The 12,633-nt window shown below is 35.2% G+C and overlaps 1 protein-coding gene across 6 annotated transcripts in view; it reads left to right on the plus strand.

The window, feature by feature from the left end:
• Window positions 1-246: 246 nt before the first annotated feature.
• The window catches only part of GBF1 (golgi brefeldin A resistant guanine nucleotide exchange factor 1), a 110,039-nt gene continuing 97,652 nt past the window's right edge, over window positions 247-12,633 (plus strand). For all 6 annotated transcript variants that reach the window (XM_031955749.1, XM_031955747.1, XM_031955748.1 and 3 more), the window contains exon 1: window positions 247-530. The gene's annotated coding sequence lies outside the window, so the exon portion shown is untranslated. The remainder of the gene's footprint in view (window positions 531-12,633) is intronic.

Consider the following 12,633-nt stretch of genomic DNA (forward strand, 5'->3'; position numbering starts at 1 on the left):
TCCACCTCCGTTCCAACCGCCCAAGTACAATTCCTCATTTCTATTGGTGCTTTCCACTGCTACTCTGTAGCTGATCATTCCCGTTGGATATCTATCACCTATCCTTTTCCAGTTTCTTTTGCAATCCCACCTTCCCCGGAAAGGTTCCCATTCCTAAGGCCAACTCTCCCTCTTTGATTGGATGATCGGTGCCAGACCCAGCGGGGATTGGTTGTGTATGCTATTAGACTCGCGCAGTTACCAGGCAGCGGCGTAGGTTGCGCCTAGTTACCACGTCAGTGAACTGACAGGGAAGGGAGCCGGTTCCTCCGCCCGTCCCAGGGCCTGAATCGTCACTGCAGCTGCTATCGCTGGCCCCATCCCACCCTTTGCTCACCGACTCTTGTCTTTGGTCACCGATTCCCATTCCTTTTCCCTCCCTGTCGCAGAGTCGGGGGAACTGTTTGAGGTCTCCGCCGGCTCTCGGGCCGGACATGAATTGTGGCCGCCGGCCCTGGGACTAGGCCTCGCCATTTTGGATCCGGTGACAGGTCAGCGAGAGCTTTTCCCGGGAAAAGTCCCAGGGTCTCCAGGACCGAGCCTCTGTCGCACCTGGGAGCTAGGGAGGCACAAAGCTCCGGTTGGGTGATGGGGAGAAAGAGGGGAATTATGGGAAGGAATTAGGAAGGCAATCGTGGGGGGCAAAGGTTAGCCTGTCAGTCCCGGGAGGGCCTATTTCAACTCTGAGTCCTCCGGCCACTTAGAGATTCCTTGTAAGATGCTTGAATCTCTCCTCTGTACGTCCACTCAGCCCCGGGTCTTGTCAGCCCTTTACTAAGTCTTCGCCTCCAGGAAAGAGAGGCTGAGGCAGGGCCTACTCCTCCCCTGGGTCCTCACCAACTTTCAGAGGGGTAGCCCCGAGATTCCCGAGTTCATGCACTGGCGACCTTGGTGTGCGAGGGAAAGCAGAAGCTGGAGGATCCCCCACCAGATAGAGAATGGACACCATGAGACTGCATTGTTTTAAATAGCCTCAGAGTAGATTATTTTGCTGCTTTCATGTGGACAATTTATTTTTTACTTTCTTAGTTTGCCTTTGGTTATTCACATTCCTTCCTGCCACTTGATTGTTTAGAAGTTTTAACTTCAGAAAAACTCCAAGAGTAATAGAAGGGTTTGCATTGTGGTGTTTGTAGCTGGTGATCCTCTTTTTTTAGTGAATGAAAGCAAGATGTAGAGAATTTGACGATTTAAACTTGTTGGGGCCAGGGCACAGGACAGTTGCTAGAAGGAGGCCTAAGCCCCAATGAACCAGACACTGAGGACAGATACAGTTCAAGTTGTGGTAATGATTTGGACTGATGGGTTGAGGTTTATTTAGAAAGTATATGTCATATATATAATCATAAGGGTGATCATCCCTATGGTAGATATTGGAAATGCGAATTTGATAAGTCTGTTACTCTGTAGAAAGCTTTGAACAGGCCATGAAGAAATGTGCATTTATTAGGAAGGCATTGATCTAGATCCTGTGGGAATTACAGATATTTTTGCATCCCTCTGTCTTGGTTTTCTTTCTGACCAGTTAGTGGTATTTCTTTATAAGAGCAGTATAAAACTTGGGAAAGTCTGTAGTAATAATATAACAGGATTTGGGTATGATCAAGAATTGCAACTTTGGCCAGTAGAAGTACCAAACCATAATAAAGATCTACTGTATACTGGAGGAAATGCTTCCTGAGGTTTTGAAGATATTGGAATCAGGCAGTGACAGATCACAGAACTGGCAAGGACCTTAGAAACCAGCTTACCCAACTGGTACTGAACAAGAAGTTCTACCCATTACTTTGACACCATTTATTTGAATACCCTCCTTAAAGGGGGAATATCCTAAGTAAGCCCATTCAACTTTGAATAAGTCTTAATTGTTAGTTATTTGCTTCTATGTAGCTTATATCTTTTGCTTCTATTTCTGCCCTCAGGCCCAAACAGAACAAACTATTCTACTTACATGGGACAGGTCTTTAAATTCTTGAAGACATCTATCATTTCCCTATTCCCACCCCAAAACTTTTCACCAGACTAAGCATTCTTAGCTTTCACATGGGAGGACTTTTGAGACTTCATTATCCAGATCATCCTTCATTTTATCAGTGGCCTTCCTAAAATGTGGCATATACCACTGAATTTACATACAATCTGACAAAGGCATGATAGAATGGAATTATCACCTTCTTGGACTTAAGGACTCCATACTTATTATATTGTAGCCAAAGATTATTATCATTTTTGGTTGTCATTTTAAGTCATTGCACTCACAGTCTGCTAAAACAGTCAAATCTTTCTAAGAAAATTTAGCCATGTCTCCCCTTTGTATTTTATGAAGTTGATTTTACATTTAATAATTAATTTAAATGTCATTTCATTTTTTTAGCCAGTTTTATGTTGTTCCCTGTCATGTTCTTTTTAGATTCTAATTCTGTTCATGTCTATCCTTCATGTTCTCTATCCCTCTGAGTTTTGTGTCATCTTCATGTGTGGTAATTACATACCTTTTAAGTATGTCTTTCTCTAAATCATTATTGATTTAAAAAAGAGAATCTTAAACAGCACAGGGCAAAGCATAGATCTCTGTGATACCTTCTTCCAAGTTGGCATCAAACCATTGATGATTACTCTTTTTGTTTACTCATTCAATTAGTTTAGACTCTCTCTTACGTACTTTTATCTATCCCACGTCTTTGCATATTGTCCACAAGAGTAAAGTGAGAGACTTGGTAAAATATTTGCTAAAATCTAGATAAACTAATATAGTGTTTGATCTACCAGTCTGGTAATCCTGTCAATGGAGAAAATGAGGTTAGTCTGGCGCGACCTGTTCTTGATGAAGCTGTGTTGGCTCACTGTAATCACCACTTCCTTTTCTAGATGTTTACTACCCATCCCTTATGTGTTTTAGAATTTTGCCAGGAATTGAAGTCAAGGTCAATAGTTTACAATTCACAGATTCTACTGTTTTCTTTTTAGAAAATTGGAAAATTTATTTTTGGTCCTTTTCTGTTCTTCATAATCTTTCTCTTTTTAAAGTATACATTACATTTAACCTATTATTAACAAATTGCCCTATTTATTTATGTCACTTTATGTTATGCCTTTTTGTTACTATGTTTTAAATGTTTTTCTGATCTTTTTTAATCACTATTTTCTAAGTTTTCTCAGCATAATCTTGGGTTATAGTTTATCAAGAACAACTAGGATTTCTCATACAGTCTTACAAATCTTAACTCTCAACTCCTAGTGGTAATTTTTGTTCTGTCCTTTCCAATTTGAAAGTCATTATGCTTGTTAAAGAAAATGAAAACAGGGGCAGCTAGTTGGTATGGTGGATAGAATACCAACCCTGAAGTCAGGAGGACCTGAGTTAAAATCTGACCTCAGACACTTAACACTTACTGGCTATGTGACCTTGGGCAAGTCACTTAACCCCAATTGCCTCAGCCCTCCCCCCCAAAGAAAAGATAAGAAAATGAAAAATTAAAAGTTGAATAGTTCTCTTTTTTGTTATCTATTATCATCACCCCATTTACCCTGAGCTACAGTTCAGTTTTCCTCACCAATCTCAGCTCTTTCTGACTTTTAGAACTCATCATACTCTTTTTATAGGACTATAGCACACTTTTGTACTCATTTTCCTTTACTTAGGGTTTAAAAAAAAAATTTAAGTTCCCTGGATTTCCACGTCGATTTCTTTAAACACAACTTCCTTATCCCTGCCATTGGAATTCTTTCTCTTTGTGTCTTTAAAATTTAATTCCTAAGATCCTTTCCTCTATCTTGGGAAGAATTCTCGGTAGACTTTTAGTTCCAGGGATCTTATGTATCCTTTCTTTGAATCTTTTGAAATCTCTGTCCCAAAATACAGGGGACATTTGTTTTTACTCCCATTCTCAAATCAGTTTAAAGTTAAAGCATTCCCCTAAAAATTCCTATCATTTCTATCCCCAACAGTCAGTTTTTCTGTAGTATTGAATATTAGGTTCAGTAGATCATTTTCTTCTCTTGGTTCTTCTACTTTTTGAAAGATAACATCATTAAGTCAAGCCAAGAAATTATTAGCTGCTTTGCTAGAGTAGAGAAAATGGACCAGCAGTTGTACTGTAATGGACCATAAAACTCCATACTACAGCTGGAACCAAATTAAAATGTAATTGGAAAATGTTTGGCAAAATAAAAAATAAAACATAGTGTTAATTTGTGGTTTTCCAAGTTAATATGTGGCCTACAGGGATCTTTTTTGATGATATGTTTTGATTAGTAGCTTTGATGCTACTAGCCTATAAAACTGAGGTCCCTTCACCTACTGTATCATTTTTTGATGCCAGGACTGTAACCTTTTTTTTAACTTGCCAATTTTTTTTTTTCTGAATGACAGACAGGTGGTCTGTACATTTTGAGAACAATATCTCTTTTTCTACCTCCATTGATTTTTTTTAAAAAATAAAACTTTATTCATATCTTTCTCTTAATATCTGTTTCCCTTGCCTTCCTAGAACAAAGAGTATTTTTTAAAGACAGAAGAAAAAGAAGAGAATAAATCAGCATAGTGGATCTGAAAATACATGCTATGTGTAAACCTTTAAAGATCTCCTCAAAAGGATGGAATGGATGATTTTTTTTTTTTTAAATCTCTTCCTTTGGGTCATGCTTGTTCTTCATAGTTTTGCATATGCTTTGGATTTTTTTTTTTTTTTGGTGGTTTTTCATCTATACTATTATCATTATGTATATTGTTTTATTGACTCTGCTTACTTTGCTCTGCATGAGACCACCATTAATTTTTTTTAATTAAATTTTTTTTCAGTTAGCTAAAATAGATCCCCCCACTCTCCCAGTTCATTTCCCAAACTCCAAATGAAAAAGAGAAAAAGAAAAAACAAAATTCCTATTACAAGCATGTATATCCAAACAAGACAAATTAGCATTTGGCTATGTAAAAAAAAAAAAAAAAAATTGTTTCGTTTTGTACTCTTGAGTCTTTCACTTCTCTGTCAGGAAGTTGGCATTACATTTCATCATTAAATCCTCTGAATTCACAATTGGTCATCACACTTATTAGAGTTCCTAGTTTTTTCAATGTAGTTTGTCCTTGTTTGCCATTGTTGCGATTGTATAAATTGTTCTGTTATTGCTCACATCATTTTTAATCTGTTTATACAAGTCTTTCCAGGTTTCCCTAAAGTGTTCTCCATAATTTAATTGTGTTTATATACTATAACTTGTATAAATGTTCCTTTATCGATGTGTCTCCTTAGAGTTCCATATTTCAAATTGTGAGCCAGAAATCTATATAGTCATCTTCTTGCCCAACAATGCCCAGCAACTAAGTCCAACTAGTTATTATAAAATAGGGAGCATAAAATTTATTAATTTAACAAGTAGGAAAATGGTTATAGGGAACAAATACTTAAATTTTAATTGATCAACCTGAATATGGCCATTTTCTAAAGAGAGATTTAGATTTAATTAAATTGGAAAATGAAATGATAGCCTATTTTTTTAATCCATTAATTGAATGAATTTTTCTCACTTTTCTAGATTATAGCCCTGGTAAAATAGGTTTGTATTTCATAGTAGACTATCTAGATTATTGAATGAATAGGACCAGTAAATGTAACTTCTGGATAATAGCACACCATCTAGGCCTGGGCAGGATGTGTTGAAACTATAGAAGCCTTTCCTTTTCTTTGAGAAAAAATTTCAAATAGGAATAGTTCAGTCCTTTAAAACAGGTAGAACTTGACTCTCCTCTAAGACCTTTGAAATGCTAGCATGAAAGTTGACTGTACGTTTAGTTCTTGGTTAAAGGTGATGCTCCTTGTTACCTTTGGGTGCCTAGGTATAGACAGTTTCTTTTGAATAGTTTGACATAGCAAAGGACGGCCATATTTAGTGGGCTTAAGGGTGATGAAAAATCTGTAAAGAAAAAGCCTGGGAAGGAACAATTGGACAAATAGAAAGAGAACCAGAAGAGACCATTGTCAGAAAAACCTAGAGAGGAAAGAATATCTAGTAGGAGATTCTTAGCAGTGTTACATGCTGAAGAAAATTCAAGAAGGATGAAGACTGAGGCCACTAAATTTGATAAGTTTGAAGAGTGTTGTGTCAGTGGAATGATAAATTTGAAAGCTAGATTGCAGAGATTTAGAAATGAATGGGAGGAGAGGAACTGGAGCCACTAAGGGTGGACAGCTCTCCCAAGGAACATAACTATGAAGGGGAAAAGAGTTATAAGAAAGCCAGCAGGAATGATTAAGTAAGGAAGGATTTTTTTTTAAAAGTCCAAGGAACTTGAACTTATTTATTGACAGAAGGAGTCAGTATATAGGCAGAGATTTGGATGCAAGAAGGAGCTTGGGAATGATAATGGGGACAGTTTAGGAGAATTTAGAAGGGAATAGGATCAAGGATGCATGTATAGCGGTTGGCTTTGGCAGAAAAGCACATTCTTTTAATTTTAGACAGGAATGTAGGAGAGAATGAAGAAAAGTGCATTAGTGATGTGTTATGAGGGAATATAGGAAAGCATTAGGCAAATTCTATCTACTGAGCCACATAACTACCACAGGTGTTGGAGGATGGGAATATTTAAAGATTGGGTGTTGGCAAGGTGTGATAGCCAATAAGTCTAGGAGGTAAGAGATTTTGATGTAGAATTAAGTTGGTTTACTCAAGCAAGGGGTCATTTTTTTTTTCTGTGAAATATGAGGTGAGAATCTCAGTTGATGGAGTGGCAGAAACAAATACCATGCGAGGTTTAAGGAGAGATAAGTTTTAGAACAGTTTTTGTGGAAAGGTGGAAGGGTGAATCAATTAAGATGAATAGAACATTTATCTTGAGGTTCCAATTAAGATTAGATAATATAAATTTGTTTTTGACATAGTACTGTGATTTCCAACCTTGTTCAATAATACAAGATTAGGAGCAGTAACAGTAGTAACTAGCATTTATTGAGAGCCTTAAGATTTGCAAAGTGCTTTACATATTATTTCATTTGTTCCTCACGCTAAACCTTTTAGATAAGTGCTATTGTCACTTTTATTTTACAGTTGAGGAAACTGAAACTGAGAAGGGTTAAGTGGTAAAGTTTTGAAGTAGAGTTTGTTCTTAGGTTTTTCTGACTCCCAAGTGCAGTACTTTTATCCACTGGGGCCATCTAGTTGTCTCAGATGTTGAGTGGTGGGAGTATTTCAAGTTGGGTACTAAGAAGGCATGATAGACAATATATTGGTCCAGGAGGCAAGAGATGCAAATATAGAACTGAGTTGCTTCACTCAACCAAGGAGTCATGATAATGAAGGACGGAGTATAGTAAAGTGCAAGATTATGACCTGGGAAAGGACAAGGGGATGGAGAAATAGAGTAGTAATCACAACAGGGTTAGTAGTTACAAAGCTTCAGGAAAGATGGAATGATAAAAGATTATGATCAGATAAAGGAATTTTGGAGTTAATGAACCAGGAATAGAATACTTGGAGGTAATGTGCAATATCAAGAATGTGACCATCTCTGTGTTTGTAGGAATTTAGAGTATTAGAAAGAACATTGATATGTATGTTGAAATCCTTTTTATTGAGGACTGGAGAGGAGAGAGTGGGGAGAGAGGGAAAGAGAGACAGTTGTCTATGTCTATGTTCCAGATTTCTTGGAGTTGTCTTATTGTCCCAAGTCTCTGTGTCTTTGTCTATGTCTATATCTTTACATTTGTCTGTTCCAAGTTTCCTTGAGTGTCTTTCTATCCTACTATCTCGGGGTGTGTGAGAGAGAGAGAGAGAGAGAGAGAGAGTTTGGGGGGGGGGGGGATTGTGAACCAAGCACTAAACTCATTGAGCTAGGAAATAGAATGTCATGGAAGTTGATAGATAACTATTAGGATGTGGATTGGGTGTTATATTTAGGTATTGTGAATTGTAAAGGAGAGATTATTTAAAATGGGAGAGGGAATGTCTGGAAGTAGAAATGGGGTTCAAGGAATATATATAGCAATATGGTAATATACTAATCCAGGAGTGAGTCCAGAGAGTGTCACTGGAGTCAGGTCCATTGAAAAGAGGCATATGATTAGATTATTTGAAGTCCTTTCTTGAAGTTCAACCTCTTGGCAGCAGGTATTGATGTTATGTCTTTGAGACCCCAATAGACCTGTCTCATAAAAAGTTTTAGCTAACACATAAATGTATGGGAAGCTAGACAAGAGAATGAGTAGAAGGTCCTATGGGACATGAAATAGAAGAGGTCTTGTCCCTAGAGGGCAGCTGAGTACTAGAGATGGTCTTGGGGCAGAATTCCTTTAAAGCTGGGGAGATGACAGAGACGAGACCATTTTTCCCCCATGCCCATTATCCTGGGGCAAGGTCTTAACTAGAAGCTGGCATAGTTTGCAATTCTGATAATTGTTCTTATTCTTTGACCACTTATGCATTCATTGGAACATAATTTTTAGTGTTGTGTACTTAAAACTTCACTAAGACTTTTGGAACACTGTATATTTGTGTTAGTACCTTATTTATTTTGAATAAATACAAATTACGATTGGAAATATTTGTAAAGACTTTTCCAAGTCAAAGTGTTGCTTTTCCCATTCTAGTTGCATTGAATTTGTCTGTGCAGAAGTTTAAAAAATTTTTTTTGGTAATCAAAATTATTCATTTTATATTTTGTGACAGCCTCCATCTAGTATTTGACTAATACTTCTTCTTTAGTTATAAGTACCTTATCTGATTTTCTTCGAATATTGTTGTGATACATTTATAGTATTTAGGGTTATGTATCCATTTTGAATTTATTGTATAATATATGGTGAAATCTGGGAATTTTTAAAGTCTTGAGTCTTCAGAACTGCTTTAGGCAGTCCAGGAAAAAGCTACTCAGCCATATTTTAGTTATTCAATTCTATAGTCCTATAGTCCCATTTCCCTCACCCAGTCAATCAATCATTTAATTTGAACACTTCATGTTTTTGTAAATATTTATCTAAATTAGATGGTCAATTTTATTGGCAAATACTTGGGCAAAATAATTTTTAGTAACTTTTATTTCTTCATTGGTTGTAAATTCGCCTTTTTTGTTTTTAATACAAGTAATTTGATTTTATTTTTAAAAAATTAAATTAGCTAATGGTTGGTCTTTTCTATTTTTTGTTTTCTAAAAACCAGCTCCCAATTTTATTAATTCATTGTTTTTTTGTTCATCTCTTCTTTCATTTTTCAGAATTTATTTGATGTTTAATTTGTTGGCTTTCCAGTTTTTTTTTTTAATCTATTTTTCTCTTTTATTGATGAAAGTGTGTAGAGATTACATTTTTCATATAATGACTACTTTAGCTACATGTCCAAAATTTTGGTGTCTTGTCTCATTGTTATTTTCTTTAATAAAATATGGATTGGTTCTATGATTTGTTCTTTCTTCCACCTATTCTTTAGGATTTTTATTTATTCACCCATTAGTTTTTAATTGTTTCTTTGGTAGCTTTTTGTTGAACATGCTTTTTATTGTGATCTGTAAAAGTTGAACTTAACTTAATTGTTCTACTTTTCTGCATTTTAAGTTTTTTATTCCCTAATACGTGGTCTGTTTTTGTGTCTTTCTGTACTTTCTCAGAACTGAGAAATTTGAGTGTCCCCTTTTGTTTGTTCCTATTGAGTAATCTCTAGAGGTACCTTGTCTAACTTTTCTAAAATTTTATTCAGGTTCCTCACTTCATTTTTATTTTATTTTATGGTGGTGAAGTGGATAGAACTCTTCTAGAGTCAGGAAAACCTAACTTCAAATTGGGCCTCACACATTCACTAACTGTGAGAACTTTTGGCAAATCACTTCACCTTTGTTTGCCTCCATTTTGTTATATGTAAAATGGAAATAATAGGAATAATATTTCCTAGGATTGTTGAAAGGATCAAATGAGATAATAATTGTAAAGTGCTTAGCACAATGCTTAGCAAGTTCTTTGTAGATGTTTAAGTAAATCAGAAAGATGTAAACTACAGTTCTCAGTTATTATAATTTTATTCTTTATTTCTCTCTAGAACTCATTTAACTTTAAGTATTTGATGCTGTGCCCCTTGATGCATATATTTAGTATTAATATTAATTAATAATTGAAATTAATTATTGATAATAGTTTTTCAGAAAAATGTAGTTTTTCTTTTTATCTTTTTAAATTAAATCTATTTTTGCTGTTGCTTTGTCTGAGATTATATTGCTACCCTTACATTTTTTACTTCAGATAAAAGATAATATATTTTGCATTTGCTCTTTATTTTAATTTTGTGAGTATCTTTCTATTTCAAGTGTATTTCTTGTAAACAGCATATTGTCTGATTCTACTTTTTAATCCATTCTGCTCTTTTCCTTTTTTATGGGTGAGTTCATCCCATTCACATTTCATTCTTATGATTGCTAATTTGTATTTCTCTTTATTCTCTTATTATTTTCCTTCTCTTTCTTTCCTATTTCTTCTTTATAAAGAAGTTGGTTGTGTGGGAGGAGTGAGCACAGCACTAGTGTTCTGGCTTTGATATAAACTGCTTCTCTTCCTTTGCCTTTCTTTCCCTCATCCAGAGGGGGAAAAAATAATTTTTTTTAAATGCCTCTTCAAAATCCACCCTAGTTAGAATTCATTTTGCTTAATATTAAACCCTTCCTAATCTAGCCTCCTCCATATTTCCCTCTTTCCCCTTTCTCTCCTGTTTCCCTAGTGAGTGAAATGTATTTCTGTACCCAACTGTATGTATTCTTCCTTCCTTTAATCAGTTCAGATTAAGATTTAAGTGGTGCCCACTCATTCTTTTGTTTTAGAAGACTTCTACTTCTGCATCCCAATTATAGGTGATAATTTTTCCCATCCTTATTCTTTCTTTCTTCTTATAATAGAGTCTTTTCTTTCCTTTCCACTTGTCATCAAGCAACAGAATTAGACTTAGTTTTTCTGTCTAATTAGATTCCTTCCATTACTCTTAATGATAATAGAGTTCAGAGGGGACACATGTATCATGTTACTATATTAGAATGAAAGCATATTAGTTTTATTTATTCTCTTATGATGATCATTCATGTTTATCTTTTTAATTTTTTTTTTGACTCTGGGTTTATATTTGAGTTCCCCCATCATGAATGCTTAGAAGTTCTTTATTTAATTAAAGACCCCCTCCCCTTGTTTTTCTTCTGTAGAATTGTACTTGGTTTCCTTGTATGCCATTCCTGACTGTAAACCTCTATTTTTTTTCCTTCTGGAATATCATATTCTAAACTTTTCCCTCATTTATAGTGATGATTGCTAAATCTTGTATAATATTGACTTTGGCTCTTCAGTACTTAAGTTCTTTCTTTGCTTTTTGCAACATTTTTCCTTTGATCTTGATACTGGATTTTGACTGTATTATTCATAGGAGTTTTCATTTGGGGGCTTCTTTTAGAAAATGATCAGTTCATTTTTTCTAATTCTATTTTATCTTCTGGTTCTAAGGGACCTAAATAGTTTTGTTTTAAGATTTCTTGAAATATGATTTTTAGGTTCTCTTTTTTGTTCATGACTTTCAAATAGTCTAATGATTCCTAAATTGTCTCTAATTTCCAAATTAGTTGTTTTGGCTAAGATATATCTTATGTTTTCCTCTTCCCCTCTCTCCCCCCCAATCTTTTGATTTTGCTTTAATATTGTCTCATGAAGTAATTGACTTCTATGTAGTCCATTTTCAATTTTCAGGGAGTTTGTTACTTGAGCAAGGTTTTGTATTTCTTGTATAAGTTGTAAATTCTCTTTCTTCCATAATTTTAATTTCTTTTCCAATTTTTTTCTCCTATTCTTTCCTTGCACTCATTAAACATTTAAAAACTCTTCATCTCTACTAAGAATTCTAGTTGAATTTGTACATAAACTGTGTTCTTCTTCAACTTTATAAATATTTTGGGCTAATCTTTTTCTGGAGTTATGTCCTGAGTTTCTCTGCCACTGTAATAGCTTTTTTATTGTGGTATTCTTTTTTTATTTGTTCATTTTTCCAGCCTACTTCCTGACTTTGTGCTCATTATTAGGGTTGGACTCTGTACTTCTAGATGGAAAGTCTGGGCTAATCATGTTGCCACTTTCTTGGACTGTTGAATGTTGTATTATTCCAAGATTTTATTTATAGCTCAGGCTGGCAAACTACAAGTTTTCAGTGCTCTTTTCCAGGCTAAAGTCTGATTATCTCCCTGGTCTGACCTCTGCAAGTTTCTGACTTAGGTTTAGATCTGATCCATAGTTGACTTTTGCTGGATTTAGTCACTATCAACCAGCTGAAAAATATCGCTTTTAGTCGATATTTTTTAGTCACTATCATCCAGTAGTCCCTATGGTCTGTTTCTGGAATCCAATCATGCTTTTGTTGCTTCCTTTTGAATCTACCCTTTTCTATATCATATCATATCATATCTATCTATCTATGTATCTATCAGGACCTACAAAATGCCACCCATAGATGCAGGTATCTTTCATCAGTCAAAACTTCAGCTTGAATTCTTGTTTTTGAGAATAGCTCTGTATAAAGTACTGGGGAGAGATACAAAAGGAAGTGATGACAAAAGCACTGTTTTCAAGTAATTTAAGATTCTAACAG

The sequence above is a fragment of the Sarcophilus harrisii genome, chromosome 2, assembly GCF_902635505.1.
Source record: "Sarcophilus harrisii chromosome 2, mSarHar1.11, whole genome shotgun sequence".
Taxonomy (NCBI): Eukaryota; Metazoa; Chordata; class Mammalia; order Dasyuromorphia; family Dasyuridae; genus Sarcophilus; species Sarcophilus harrisii.